The sequence below is a fragment of the Rhinopithecus roxellana genome, chromosome 17 (assembly GCF_007565055.1).
Source record: "Rhinopithecus roxellana isolate Shanxi Qingling chromosome 17, ASM756505v1, whole genome shotgun sequence".
NCBI lineage: Eukaryota > Metazoa > Chordata > Mammalia > Primates > Cercopithecidae > Rhinopithecus > Rhinopithecus roxellana.
Window position 1 is genome coordinate 62,104,057 of NC_044565.1, and position 11,997 is coordinate 62,116,053.

At 42.3% G+C, this 11,997-nt stretch overlaps 1 protein-coding gene and 1 pseudogene across 14 annotated transcripts in view; one reads left to right on the forward strand and one right to left on the reverse strand.

The window, feature by feature from the left end:
* Positions 1–11,797, reverse strand: part of PUM2 (pumilio RNA binding family member 2) — a 108,874-nt gene extending 97,077 nt beyond the window's left edge. For 9 of the 13 annotated variants that reach the window (XM_030920793.1, XM_030920790.1, XM_030920797.1 and 6 more), the window contains exon 1: positions 11,545–11,797. The gene's annotated coding sequence lies outside the window, so the exon portion shown is untranslated. Of the gene's footprint in view, positions 1–9,225; positions 9,245–11,055; positions 11,249–11,544 lie in introns of those variants that run through there. The other 4 variants (XM_030920784.1, XM_030920794.1, XM_030920791.1 and 1 more) reach the window with 4 other exon arrangements.
* LOC115894226 lies at positions 133–515 on the forward strand (annotated as a pseudogene). Its single transcript, XR_004054257.1, has one exon. The product of XR_004054257.1 is annotated as a mitochondrial import receptor subunit TOM5 homolog pseudogene (transcript).
* Positions 11,798–11,997: the final 200 nt, after the last annotated feature.

The following is an 11,997-nucleotide window of genomic DNA, read 5'->3' on the forward strand; positions in this document are numbered from 1 at the left end:
GATAAACATGATTTATGTATTTCTAACTTTCAAAGTATTTTAGTATTGTCCTTTGCTTTGTAATGTATTCTTTAACACGTTAGGGAAGGAAGAAGTGAACTGGTTAAAAAAAAAAATCTGGGGAAGAGGAGAGCGCGGCATCTGGAAACTGCAAAGTCAGAGCCGCGATGTTCCGGATTGAGGGCCTCGCGCCGAAGCTGGACCTGCAGGAGATGAAACGAAAGATGCGCGAGGATGTGATCTCCTCCATATGGAACTTTCTCATCTACGTGGCCCTGCTGCGAGTCACTCCATTTATCTTAAAGAAATTGGACAGCATATGAAGACTGGACATCTCATATGAATGCACGATATGAAGAGCCTGGTTACAGTTTCGACTCCTCTCTGCAAGTGAATAGGCCCAGAAAGGTGTAAGAGACTCTTTGAATGGACATAAAATTCTGCTTGTTAAGAACAAGTTTGGCTCTGGTAATTGACGTTCAAAGCTAAAATTTAAAACTATTTGGGAAGTATGAAACGATACCATGATCTGGTGTACCCTTATCCCTGTGACATTTCACCTCTGACAATACTGGTATAATTGTAAATAATATCAAACTCCATTTTCTAGCAAGTATTGAGGGAGCTGTGTCTGAAATGGCACTGTCTTGTCAGTCATTTCTGTTTACCTTTTCTGCCCAGAGTGTATTTGTGAAGAGTCTCTTAATAGTTATGTTTGATATAACTCATAATAGTATGTTTCAACACACATCCACAACGACTCTTTAGCACAGGATCATTAGTCTATGTTTTTAATAAACATATCGATTAAGAAAAAAAAAATCTGTCATTACTCCTCTCATCCAAAAATATTGTTGATATGAATTCAGAAAATACCAATGGAGGTGAAAATATGCCAGTTCTATAGAATGCTGCATTTCACTCCAACAGCAATGTAAGATAGGATTAATCACAAAAGAAAGCTATCTCTTTGGTGCCAAAGTTTAACTACCTGGGTAAAATACACAATGGTAAGATGTGGAATGGATCAGAGTTCCATCTTTCTCAGTACATATATGGTGAGGACCTGATAATCGACTCCCAGAAGATTAAATGCACTAACAGATGTACTCTGGAAACTCTTCATATACCCCTCAGGGATAGGAGCACCCCAATTTTGAGATCACTAGTTCTCAAACACTTACAACACACATCAGAGTCCAGGTAGGAGGATTTTATAAACTACAGTTGCTCAGGTCCCACCTGCCAAAGGCTGGCTTGAATTAGTCTGGGCGGCAAAACAGGCAGAATTTTATTAGTATTTTTTAAGCTCTCCAGGTGATGCTTCCCCTGTGCAGATAGGGTTGAAACATTCATACATCACCATATAGCTAAGGAATGTATCCACAAACACCCTAGAAGTTTCCCAATTAAAAAATTTTGTTAGTATCAATCATCATGGTGTAACAGAAATCAGAATCAAAAGACCCAGCACGGCCGGGCGCGGTGGCTCAAGCCTGTAATCCCAGCACTTTGGGAGGCCGAGACGGGCGGATCACGAGGTCAGGAGATCGAGACCATCCTGGCTAACACGGTGAAACCCCATCTCTACTAAAAAAAATGCAAAAACTAGCCGGGCGAGGTGGCGGGCGCCTGTAGTCCCAGCTACTCGGGAGGCTGAGGCAGGAGAATGGCGTGAATCCGGGAGGCGGAGCTTGCAGTGAGCTGAGATCTGGCCACTGCACTCCAGTCCGGGCGACAGAGCGAGACTCCGCCTCAAAAAAAAAAAAAAAAAAAAAAAAAAAAGACCTAGCATACAGTTCCAGGTTGGCCACTGACTAGCTAAATGAACTTGATCTCATTTGTCTGTTTGCAAATGGAAACAACAATGCCTCCCCCTCTTAGGGCTGTTGCAAAGATTGAGGTAACACATGAAATTGAAATGCAAGTGCTTTCTAGAGAATTAATGACACATCAAAGTGAACTTTTTATTTGTTTAAAAACCAATATAAAATTCTCTGGACTGGGCACAGTGGCTCATGCCTGTAATCCCAACACTTCGGTTGGCCAAGGCGGGAGGACTGCTTGAGTCCAGGATACCAGCCTAGGCAACACAGTGGGGGCCACAGCTCTTACCTGCGCACCACCCACTCCCCATCCCCGCAAAAAAAGAAAATATTTTGACCCAGAAGTTTCTCTTTTGGAAATTTACCTTAGACAAACATCACCAACACAAATGCATTAACTATATAAAGATATTTACTGCAGCACCACTTACATGGTAGTACAAAATTTAAAAAATAAGCTAAACTCAACAACAGAAAAAAGTTAAAACAATAAGCCATTACAAAAATTACAAGTAATTAAAGTTATATGTAAAATGTCCATGATATTAAGTAAAAATACCAAGTTGCCTAATGTGTATCATATGATCCCATTTCTGTTCAAAGAAGGAGTGGGGCAATGTATGACTATGTATGTTTGTGGGAAGTATAAAAAAATAACCACCTCACTCAACTTTGGTAAAGGAGAAGGTACTGTTGGCTTTATCTTTGTATTTCTCCATGTTGTTAAGACTTACTGAAGTTAGCAAAATAAATTTATTAATGTCCTATATAAATATAGCTTAACTGCATTACAGTTTGGAAACTATCAAAGTACAAAAGTTATTGTGTTACTTTTTGTTCCTATTAGTATTAGGCTGAAAGTCCAACAAATGAAGACTTGTCTCACATGGCTATCTTAGTAATTTTCAATTGTTACATGCTATCAATTAGAATTAATACCTCACCAAGGAAAAACAACTTAAGAGATGTTAACTAGAAGCCTGGCACAGTTGCTCAAGCCTGTAATCCCAGCACTTTGGGAGGCCAAGACGGGTGGATCACTTGAGGTCATGACTTCGAGACCAGCCTGGCCAACATGGTGAAAGGCCATCTCTACTAAAAGACAAAAATTAGCTAGGTGTGGTGGCGGGCACCTGCGATCCCAGCTACTAGGGAGGCTGAGGCAGGAGAATCGCTTAAACCCAGGAGGTGGTGGTTGTAGTGAGCGGAGATTGCGCCACTAAACTCCAGCCTGGGCAACAGGGCGAGACTCCGTCTCAAAACAAAACAAAACAAAACAAAACAAAAAAACAAGAAAAGAAAAGAAATGTTAACTAAATTGTAACAGAACTAAAGGAAGAAATCTGAATGCATGGTCTGAGACAACTGGAGAAGACAATTTTAAGAAGTAGACTTTAATGCAGTTTCTTTAGAATTTTCCTAAGTATGCTCCTTATTCACTAACTCAGTGTTCTCAGAAATAAGTGGTCCCTTGTCCAATACATTTCAGGTATGCTGCTCAGTAGCACCTACCTGCTCTTTTGCAAGCTCTGAGTACGTGTTCAATCTTTCCTTCCTTCTGTTACTGGCTCCAAGAAATTCTACAATTAAAACTTTTAACCTTAACCCAGTATTACCATAACTTTTCTATAAATGTTAACACAAATACATTTTATGTAGTGTTTCTAGTAATTTCCAAGACAACTTAAAGAAAAATGAATGTGAGGTATGAAATATATTCAATTTTCTCATAAGACTGGGTAGAACAGAGATTTAATTTTTGTCTAGGAACACCCTAACTTATGGTTAAAAGCTTTAAAATATATTTAGTTTATTACAACTTATGAATAGTCTAAGAAATATATATGAATTGGATAAATCTTTGAAGTAAAAGGAATCATTTAGGTGATTAGTATGAATTCTGGTTTTTAAAGTTCCTCAAGTAATCAAGAAAAGCTTTGAACTGGTTAACTTTAAAGTGAGATGAAATGACCAAGCCAATTTCCTAGAGATAGTTAAGTTTTAAAAAGGCAAGTAGTTACATCAAAAACACCACCAAACATCTAGGTAGAAATGTACGAAGAGAAACCAAATCTGTGTTAGTTTCAAGGATTAAGTATTAAATCATATATATATTTATAGACAGGGTCTTACTCTGTCACCCAGGCTAGAGTGCAGTGGTTCCATCACAGCCTCCGAACCTGGGCTCAAGCAATCCTCCTGCCTCAACCTCTAGGGTTACAGTAGTGCCACACTATGCCCAGCTAAATTATATATTTTTAAAAGGATCTATGCTTAAAAAAAAATCTTCAGTATAATTTAAATAAAACTTACTTCATTTACTTAAGCAAATGTTTGGAAGATGGCAGACTACCTTAAAGGAAATACACAAAATAACAAACAAAAAAATTAGCTGGGCATATTGGTACATGCCTGTGGTCCCAGCTACTCAAGAGGCTGAGTTGGGAGGATCACTAGAGCCAGGGAGGTCAAGGCTGCAGTGAGTCATGTTCACACCACTGCACTCCAGCCTGGGTGACAGAGACCTTGCCTCAAAAAAAAAAAAAAAAAGAAAAAGAAAAAAAAAGTTTCTAAATAAAAATAACTAAATAATTTATTAAATAAAATAGCAAATAAACTAGTAAGTTTAATGCTAACTAGTTGTGCTAGTAATTGTACAAACAGTGAGTATGTACAATTCTCATTATCCAGAGAAAGAAGTCATACCAACCCCTTGGATGCAACCTTATTCTTAACACTAAGCTTTAAAAGAAATTTCTGTTGGGCATGGTGGCTTGGACCTATAATCCTAGCATTTTAGGAGGCCAAGGCAGGAGGATTGCTTGAGTCCAGGAATTCAAGACCACCTGGGGCAACAAATCCAAGACTAGCCAAGGCAACATTGCGAGACCTTGTATCTACAAATAATACAAAAATAACTAGTTGCATATGATGTTGTGCGCCTGTAGTCCCAGCTCCTCAGGAGGCTGAAGTGAGAGAACCGCCTGAGACTGGGCAGTTGAGGCTGCAGTGAGCAGTGACTTCGCCACTGCACTCCAGCCTCGGCAACAGAGTGAGACACCCGCCCTCACCCCAGTCTCAAAGCAAAAAAAAAAAAAAAAAAAAAAAAAGGGCAATTTCTTAAGTGGAGCATTATTGAGGCAACAGAATTGTAACAGAAAATATCTTCAACATTCCCGTTAACAGATACAAGGTTTCATAGTCTTATTTTGTTTTTTATTTTATTTTGTTTTTTGAGACACGGTCTCACTCTGTTGCCCACGCTGGAGTGCAGTGGCTCAATCTTGGCTCACTGCAATCTCTGCCTCTTGGGATCAAGAGATCCTTGTGCCTCAGCCTCCCAAGTAGCTGGGACTCCAGACAGCAGCCACCATGCCCAGCTAATTTTTACATTTCTTGTAGAGATGGGGTTTCACCATGTTGCCCAGGCTGGTCTCAAACTCCTGAGCTCAAGCAATATACCTGCCACGGCCTCCCAGTGTTAGTTAGGTGCCCAGCCTCATAGTCTTTCTTATAGTCAGTTCCTCAAGGAAAAGTCAAATACCTAACTCCTAATATAATCCAGGAAAACTACACAGTAATTCTCTAAGGCTTTCCAAGGACAGCATGATTGTCTAAATCATCCTAAATTACAATGCTGGACTGTCCATATCAGATAAAGGACTTCAATCTGGTGGGTTTCTACCTATCTCTCCTTTGTCATCCTCCTCCCTATAACTGCACCTTAAGCTCTGCCATTCCCCCATCAGGATTACTACAGCTATTAATCCCTCTGGCCGAATGCCACTTCACCCATCTCGGGACTAAATTTACTTCTATAATATTTTAAGATTCCACTTTACCTCTTGTGAAAAGTTTTTCCGGTTCCTGCAGTCTCTACCTACATGTGTCCACAGCACTTTTTTGGGGGGGAAGGGGGGAGACAGGGCCTCTGTCGCCCAGCCTGGAGTGCAGTGGCACGATCACAACTCCCTGCAGCCTCAATCTCCTGGATTCAAGTGACCCTCCCACCTCAGCCTCCCAAATAGCTTGGACTATAAGTGTGTGCCACCAGTGCCAGACTAATTTTTAAATTTTTTGTAGAGACAAGGTCTCCCTATGCTGGCCAGGCTGTTCTTGAATTCCTGGACTCAAGTGATCGTCCCGCCTCAGTCTCTCAAAGTGTTGAGATTACAGGCATGGACCACTGTGCCCACACCATAGCACTTTTATAATACCACCTCAGTGGCAGGCTAGCATGCTACACTGTAATCACAATTATAATCCTCTTTCTCTCTACTTTCCTATAAAGGCCTTAAAAACAAGGACCACATATCACCATTATCACCAACACCTAAGGACAGTGTGGCACGATATGTCTGCAACTCTCAAAAAAAAAAAAAAAAAAAAAGTGGGGGCAGGGCACAGTGGCTCACGCCTGTAATCCCAGCACTTTGGGAGAACAAGGCGGGTGGATCACTTGAGGTCAGGAGTTCAAGACCAGCCTGGTCAACATAGTGAAACCCTGTCTCTATTAAAAACACAAAAATCAGCCAGGTATGGTGGTGGGCGCCTGTAATCCCAGCTTCTTGGTAGGCTGAGGCAGCAGAATTGGTTGAACCTGGGTGGCTGAGATTGCAGTGAGCAGAGATCGCGCCATTGCACCCCAGTCTGGGCAAGAGCGAAACTCTGCCTCAAAAAAAAAAAATTGTGCAGGTTTCTGGTAGTCTAGCTTGATGAAAAGACAACATTTTAATATTCAGACTACAAATGGACTGAATGTCCATACTCCATGAATATTTTCTCAACCACGATTCTGAAAGAACTGGCAAACAATTTACCTTTAGCAAGTGCCAAGAGCACTCCTATTTTTGCTAGTGTAGGATGCACATAATTTAGATACTAAAACGAGGGCACCGGCCGGGCGCGGTGGCTCAAGCCTGTAATCCCAGCACTTTGGGAGGCCGAGATGGGTGGATCACGAGGTCAGGAGATCGAGACCATCCTGGCTAACGCAGTGAAACCCCGTCTCTACTAAAAAATACAAAAAACTAGCCGGGCGAGGTGGCGGGCGCCTGTAGTCCCAGCTACTTGGGAGGCTGAGGCAGGAGAATGGCGTGAACCCGGGAGGCGGAGCTTGCAGTGAGCTGAGATCCGGCCACTGCACTCCAGCCTGGGCGACAGAGCGAGACTTCGTCTCAAAAAAAAAAATAAAAATAAAACGAGGGCACCTAAGACTCTTCTTTGGATAAAAATAAATTACACTTCCATGGAAAGGTGATCCAAGAAAACACCTATAGACAAAACCTGGAGCCATTATCCTCTCAACTTCAAAACATAATTATGTTCATGTTGAATTGGTTTTAAAGATTCAAGTTTTATCACAGATAACTGAATGCTTTTGCATGTAATTATGCTAGAAGTACTGATAAGCTACTATGGAGATGTTTTTAATAAATTAACTTAAAAATGACGTGGTCATCAAAATGGAAGATACAAGCAGTTCCCATCTGTATACATTTTTGGTATTTATAAAATCATACAATACAATCCACATTTTTTTCTTCCTACAGTTTGCTTCATTTGACTGCCTAATAAAGACCTATACTTAGGGGCACTCTGCCTCTAACACTCATTTGCCTTCTTTAACGTCTGAATGCATAAGACCAATTGCATCTTTCTCTCACTGATCTTAACTTTTTCAGAAACTGACTAAAGTCAGGAATCACCACTTTGAGATCCAGAACTTGTCACTCTTGTCATAAGATGGCTACTACAATAAAATAGATCAAAGAGCTATCCTCAAACCAGGTTCCCTCCATTAATGTATTTTTCCCCACAACTAAAAAAAATGTATATAATCCTTCCCTACTGCCCTGCCATGACCACACTGTATGTGTGTTGGCAGTCAGCTGCAGGTTCCATTTCCTGGGGCAGTGTTGACTAGGTGGTTTTCAGTACAGTTTCATAGCCAATTGCACCAGGTCCCTTCCAGGAAACATTTTAGGGCGCTACTGTGGTCCCAACATATTTAGCTCCAAGTAGGTGATGACTACTTTTTTTTTCCTGTCCCATTTGCAGTCAATCAAACCATCTAACAATTCAATTACCTCCCTTCATGCTACTTCTTTTTTTGCACTTGCCAGCTACAGAGATATTCATACAAGGTGTGTACATTTGGATATTTCCCAGTACTCTATTCTAAAATCTTTTATTCCTCCACAAGAGAATAGTGAGAGAGAAAGAAGTGAAAATCTACAACACGCAACCTGAAAATGGATGGGATTCAGTAGCTAAACTTGCAGAATAGAGCTTATTAACGAAACTATGCTTTTGCCAACATGCTTAAATAAACAATCTTTTTAAAAATTCTTTAAAGCACTTAAGAATATAAAAAGGAACCAAGCAAAGGTCAAACAAAACTTTTAATACTTGTGTTTAATTAGGCATGCCTTGATTTTTCATTTAAAAAGATAAATCTCTTTATCTTTGTTATTTGAAGAAAAAGTCACTAAGGAAAAAAAAAACACTAACATGTCTCTAAACATAATGCTACATGAAACTCAAAAAGCATTTATCATGCACCTACCTAATAATTCTATACAGCGTTTCACTCGCTGGAAAAGCTTGAAAACAGAAAACTTTTTCAACTACAAAAGCAATTAAGTTTTAAATAAAAACTGTCTCCTGTCTACATTGCCAAATATAAAAATCACTATTAAAATATTAGCTCCTAAATCATAGGGTTTGAGGAAACCTTTTTCCACACCAGAATTCAGAACTGACTGAAAGACACAGTAGCTGGACTTGTGCTAATCCAAAGATTTCCTTTACTACCGATAAAGTCATAGTGGAGGCATAATTTAGACCTAGGCCAAGAGGGCGTCCTAACAACACACTCCATAATCATTCTAACCCAGTCACAAGTAGCGCTGGACAACTACCGTCCTCTGGAAATGGGGAGTCTAACTTTGGTAGTCTCATTAAAAAGGGGGGGGGGAGAGAGAGAGAGAGAGAGAGGGAGGGGGGGGGGAGAGAGAGAGAGAGAGAGAGAGAGAGAGAGAGAGAGAGAGAGAGAGAGAGAGGAGGGAGGGAGGGAGGGAGGGAGGGAGGGAGGAAGGGGCTCAGCCATATTTCATCAGCCTTCCCTCTTAAAAACTCATCAAAGCGAAGCAAGGAGGTAGGACAAAAGCAACAAGTTAGACTATTTTAGTGCATTTCCTAAAAACAACAAGGGTCTGGCACCGCGGCTCATGCTTGTAATCACAATATTTTGGGAGGCCAAGGCGGGAGAACTGCTTGAGGCCAGGAGTTTGAGACCAGCCTGGGCAACATAGCAAGTCTCGCCTATATTTAAAAAAAAAAAAAAAATAAAGAAGAAAAACAAGAAATCTACTTAATACGCCATAAACCAATTTACCTGGTTATAATTTTTATCTTAATCACATCTGTTAGTAAAACGGTCTCAAGCTGTGACTGCAGCCATGTAGACAAAGCCATGTGAGAATCAAATATTCGGATATTTTAAGTACCTGTAAATTTTAAGAATATGAAAAAATACAAAGTATTTCCATATCCTGGAAACCCAACAAAGTATTTAAGTTAGGAAGTATGTAGAACTTGAGTTTAGGAGACAGGAACCCATCTCCACTTAAAATTAGACAGTTCATGTCAGGGTCTATAAAAAGGAGACAGCTTGGTTACTGAGAAAATTGGCTGTCGATTTCACACCTGGCCCGAATCTCTGGTCATAATTACTTTTGTTAACTAAGATAAGTACAAACTCAGGAAGGCAAATTATCTTTCAACACCAGAAAGGTTTATAAACAAGCCGGGTGCGGTGGCTCACGCCTGTAATCCCAGCACTCTGGGAGGCCGAGGCGGAAAGGATCGCTTGAGCTCGGGAGTTCAGCCTAGGCAACATAGGAGACGAGCCTAGGCAACATAGTGAGACCTTGTCTACAAAAATGCAAAAATTAGCCGGGCGTGGTGGCGTGCGCCTGTAGAAGAACAGTTGCAGCCCGGGAAGCGGAGGCTGCAGTGGGCCGAGATCTCACCACCTGCACTCCAGCCTGGGCGACAGAGAAAGACCCTGTCTCAAAAAAGAAAAAAAGATTTATAAACAAGTATGGAATGTTTAAGAGAAACAAAATCCAAGTATTATGTGGTAATTTATATACAGTATTTGTAATGCCTGAGAAATGAGTCTAACGTGACAGCTTTGTAAGAACAAATTAAATGTCAGTAATTTAGGCTCTTTTTAGAAGTTGAAATCTTGCTAAATACTGAAACACCTAAGAGAACTTTGGACTCAAATTAAGGAAAGCGTGTGTTAAACACAGCTTAAATTGTTGGAAGATGCTTAAGATTGTTACTGGCAATTATAACTCAAAATAGCTAGACCTGTAAACAGAATAAAAAACTGGACTTAAATCCTCAAGAACCAGGTTTCTGAAATATAATTTTATTTTTAAGATTATCGTAAACATTTTCTGCATACAAAAACTGCCGTCATGTACACCAAGAAAATTCTACACAATGCAATTTCACCAAAAATCGGAATTTTAAAGAAATTCTTGCGGCACGCAAAACGCCATCATTTACTCATGATTATGGAGCAAATGAAGTAAATCATTGTTAAAAGGAGGCTAAGAATAGAAACAAATTGAAAATATTCATTTTTGGTTTTTTTTTTTTTTTTTTTTACAGGATTCCTTAAGTCATCTTCCAATACTCCAGGTCACATGGCGAAGAGTCACCTATTAAACACGAAACCTAACCATTAAACAAGCTTTAAAAATCCTTCGGTAACTCCGTTTATTAAAATTGTTTTCTTGACATACAATACCTTTACAGGTATTACATTTCTCTTCAGCGTGTACAAACATTTTTCTCATGGTTTCCTTCACCAAAACATCTGCCCCCAGTTTTCTCAACGAGTAAAAATCTCGAAGTACTAAGTCCTAAAGTGATGCTTTCAAAAGTTTACGCATGTTAGAATAAAAAGCTAAGTTAAGTAGGTTTTCTCTAGCTGTGTTCTCAGAAACAACACTTTTACACGTGTTTGGGCACAAAACTTTAAACATCTTCCCCAAAATCTGACCCACTTCAGATACAAAACTACTGCTCAAATAGCAGAAGCCGCTAATCTTGTCTTTGGTTATAAGTTACATATTTTTCTGAGTATCAAAATCCGTTCCTATAATAAAACATCACCTAAACAAGGCGAATCCAAGTCACTGCTTCATACCTACATCTGTCCACGGCAAGCTTTTCCCGGACACACTCGGGCCTTTGAAAATGCCCACGCTTGTTTTCATAAAGCCACTCCTTCCTCTTCACCCACTTGCGATCCGCATGCTTCTCTGGGGCCACCCGGCCTCTCCCCCACTTTCCGAAACCCAGGGCCGACAGCTCGGTCTCTAATCTCCAGTCCGCCGAATCTGGGGGAGAACGGGGACGGCGCCCCAGGCCCCCGAGGCGGCGGCCCAGCGGAGGGAAGGAAGCGGGAAAGCTGTCGGACGGGCGCCCCCTCTGCCGCGCGCGCACACCCCCTTCCGGCACCCCTCCCCCTGCATTGTGCGAGCGGGCCACAGGCCGCACCGGCCCGGGCACTCAGCAGGCCCCGTCCGCCCTCCCGCTGGTGATCGGCTCCCGCCGACGCCGCCGCACAAAGCCCGGGGAGCCAGCCCCGGCAGCGCCAAAGGACCGGAGAAAGAGCGAGCGCGGACTGACTTACAGGGCTGCTGCGGCCGCGCTGCCTCAGCCGGGGACACCGACCGTTGGGCACACGGCGGCGTCGCTCTTGCCGGTCCTCCCCCTCCTCTGCCTTCGGTGGCGGCAATGTCTTCTTTCTCCACCTACCACCCTCCCCCCCACCCCACCTCCTCCTTCTCCTCCCCCTCCTCCTACGAACCACCGAAGTACCGAGGGTGAGACACAGAGACTCACAACAACATGGCTGCCACCGCCGCCTCCCCTCCCCTCCCCCCCGCCCACCGGGCGCGCGCAATGCATCCCGGGAGAAAGGGGAGGGGGAGCTCTCACCGAGGCGCGGCTCCTTTCAATGCCTTGCGTCCCTGCTCCCGCGCTACTGCCGCGCGGGCCGGGGGCGCCCTGCGCGTGCGCACGTTCTCCGCGCTCTCACGTGTTCGGCAGCCTCTCCGGCGTGCCCTCCCCCGCCCTCACCTTG